The following is a 3,779-nucleotide window of genomic DNA, read 5'->3' as shown; positions in this document are numbered from 1 at the left end:
ACAATAAAATGCGTGTATTAAATTGACCGTTTTATCACAATTTTTGTATAGTTATAGTTTTACTTTTACATTCGGACATCGGGGGTGTCATCGATAAAACTTATTGGTCGTCACTTTTTATAACTGTGTTTTCTAGTAAAGTGGTCCTGTGCCTCAGGACCTTTTTGGTTACCGCACAATAATATTGTTGTGATCTTTTACAAATTAAATTATTAGCAGTTTAGTTAGTATGGCTTTGTGGCAATTTAATCCTATAATATGCACGTCATATAAATAAAACACTAAATATGTATTGATAATCTAAAACTTGAAACGAAATGATAGTCCTAGACAGATTAATGAGGTTAATTTAACAAAACACCATGTTCAAACAACAAATAAACAAATTACCAGTAAATTAGCTGACTAAATGAAAATTAATTGATTTGATAATTAATTAGTTAATCGAATAATATTTAATTATTTCTGATTCATTTATTGCACACAAACGCACAGACATACAACAAACAACATGGTAATTAAATTGAACTTAACTGTTCCATATAAAGTTCATTTAGTTTTTTTTTCCTATAAGCCAATTACCGTTTATTTGTGAGAGAGAATTTCATTTATCCTGTTTGAAATTTTAAAATAATTATAACGTATTGGAACAAGCATGACTGATTATTTTTGTAGACTTTTATTACAATTTTATATCAGTAATAATAAAAAAATGGAATTAATGATTGCTGCTGATAAAATGCCAATGTTATTATAAAGTTATAATCGTAAAAGTTGTGCATGCTGAACAAGTTTTTAACATTACTACAATGAATTTGTGATGGAACTACTACCTCGCATTGTTATAATTTAACAGTTATTTTCTAGTAGTGTGGATGGAGTTTCCCACGCACCAAACAACATTGTTTTAATAAATTAATTAAAGAATTCCAAACTTTTCGGAATTCGAAACGAATTGACAGCTTTCGCAGAATAAAATTAAGCCAATATAGATTTTTCGATATTCGTATGCTGAACATCGAAACTTCCACTAATGCTTTCCCCGGTTCAGTTTTTCCCCGGGTGTAGCGTAGAAGAGAAGCGGGGGAGAAAGTTTAGTACGCCCTTAGTCCAATTATAGGCTCATTCAACAAAGTTCTTTCACTACAAGAGATTACTAATAAGAACTTCTCTAAACAAACAAGATAGGACGTCCGCGAATCCTCAAATATTTTTCCACAGTTTCCGACGTCCACTTCACTGAACAACCTTTCTTAATACCAATCTGTGAGCGCGGAAAATACAACTTTTTAATGTGATTAGGGGGCAACGTTAACTGCTTGGAGGAAATCGTAGATAAATACATATAGGGAAAATACTTTTTAAATAAAAACGGGACCACCCGTACACATAAATGCATGTTATAAATAAAACTTTATATAAACTTTTCTACAACTGGAATCTTTCACCTTTTTTGAGCACTGACAGAAGGATACATTAATTACACTTCGTGTGGATCTAACTAATGGCACTCTAGGTGTAATTGCAGCATTTAAAATCAAACACTCATATTAATAATTCACATGACTGTTTTTTTATGTTGTGGTACACATCCGTTTCGTGGTATATACGTATAATTTGTCGGATTGTCGATGGCGAGATCTCAATATGAGATAAGAAGAAATTATACGCGGGATTCACACATTTAATTAGTTCAATGCAGAGTTGCCACTCTGTAACTGCACACATTCAATGGTTTTCATTAAAGACTAGATAATTGCTTTCGGATGTTTGCAATTTGAAAAAAATGATGGTGGTTAACTGCTTGATAAATCGATGGATGTTGTTCCTAAATTAAAACAAGTATGAAAATGGATTCGAAACAGTTTTCAGGGCAGGAGATCACTGACCTCCTACTCTGTATATCACCATGAAAACCAAAGTTTCCTTAGCCTGACAGTTAACTGAAATTAATGGCGTCCGATATAGTGTGTCTGGAGTGCCGTATGCGGCAATACGGCTCATAATCTGGTAAACAGTACAATTAGTACATGGATCCCGATAATATTGGGTAAAGCACACCTAGGGAGGCTATTAGATTATTAAGCGATTTAGGGGATTTGTGCTTAGGACATGACGCATTTACCGAACTGGAAGTCCCCGGGGAAGAACTGCAAGCCAACAATGCCGCAGACCAATTACACGAAAACTGGCACAGTACGGGACCGGGTTTAAGTCACCGACGATGTTCGGTAGTCGAAGAATGGCACCAAAAACTAATTCGCGACTTCTGGAAGCGGTAATCTTTTAGGTAATTACTTAAGGAAGAAAATAGATAAAACAAAGGGAATATGTAATGGGGTTAGGTACGTGGAAATTGGATTAACTTCATTTTGTTTCAGCGGTGCATTAGCACCCGATAAAATTAATTAGAGACACGTAAAGCGTTTAAATTTAACTTATAAATCATATTGTTTCCTCTAAATTAAAACTACCTCTACGGGGCAATGCTTAAAGGAAGTTTTGGATGAATCCAAAGAACATCAATCCTCATTTTCAAACAGAACATCTTTGACGTCCACAATAAATAAACTAAACTGTATAGGGTTGATGCACCTCAGTGTCCATCATTTTTACAACTGGTGACATATAAATTAAATCATCCCCGAATGAGTACCTCATTCGCCACAAAACTCATGGTTACCAAAATCTCATAATGGGCCTTTCAGCGGCTTTTCCAGAATAATAAATAAAGCATCACCCGAAAATTAATTAATAAGCGCCGAAATTTCATGATGATTCCTGCTAAAGCTCTATGTTTAATCACTCGCATTTGACCACTGACAATTTGTAGAGCGAATGATTCTATTTAAATCGCATTTGTATTTATCAAAGTGGATGAGCACGGCCCAACGCGGCGTTAGCGAGAGGTCCGTTATTGTTATTCCACCAACGGATTAATTAGAGTTATTAATTCTCCAAAGATTACAATTTAATTATATCAATCTAACTGATTTAGCGTTTGACGCTGCATTCATTTGTACAGGAAAATTGAATTCTTTTGTACAGACGCCCATATCGTGCCGTAATCGAACCACCAACAGCAAAACAACGCTTGGTGATATAAATCATTTTAATGAATTTTATTTAATGTTATTCTGTGTTAAATATTGTTTTCTATTCAACGGCGAAGAACGGCACGGTTGAAGAAAATTAATTCATTATGGCGCCATTGAAATGAGGCACACAAAGATACAAGTGCTTTTAAAATTGCGTTTTGTCTTGAATTTTTTCGGGGGAGAAGGAACATTGATAAATTGATAGTATCCGTTATAAAATCTAACAGACTCATTACAATCTTTTGTATTTACTGCTGGGCGTAATGGACAACTTTTCGCTTCTATGTAAATAGTTTTAATCGTTATTAAAACAATGTAGCGATAAAAAAGTGTTTTCAGCAAATTTTAATGGGGGCTATTTCAGGCAAAAAATTAATTACATTTTTCATTCGGAGCAAATGAAAACGATTAATGTGATAAAAATGACAAAATCTTATAGGAGAGAAATTGTGTAAAAATAAATTACGCTGTGGAAATTAATTAATAAATTTCAATTGCTGCTTTTTTGTAGTAAAACAATGTGAACAATCAATACCGTTGTTGGAGTAATTAGAAACAAAATATTTAATTAAATCACAAAGGAGGGTGTCACTCTCTGTTGTGATGGGTGAAAATCGAAACACAATATTACCTACTTAAATATACGTGGCATTAATTAGCGGCGAAATTTAATCCGCTATT

The sequence above is a fragment of the Aethina tumida genome, chromosome 2 (assembly GCF_024364675.1).
Source record: "Aethina tumida isolate Nest 87 chromosome 2, icAetTumi1.1, whole genome shotgun sequence".
Taxonomy (NCBI): domain Eukaryota; kingdom Metazoa; phylum Arthropoda; class Insecta; order Coleoptera; family Nitidulidae; genus Aethina; species Aethina tumida.
Note: the sequence above shows the minus strand (reverse complement) of the source record.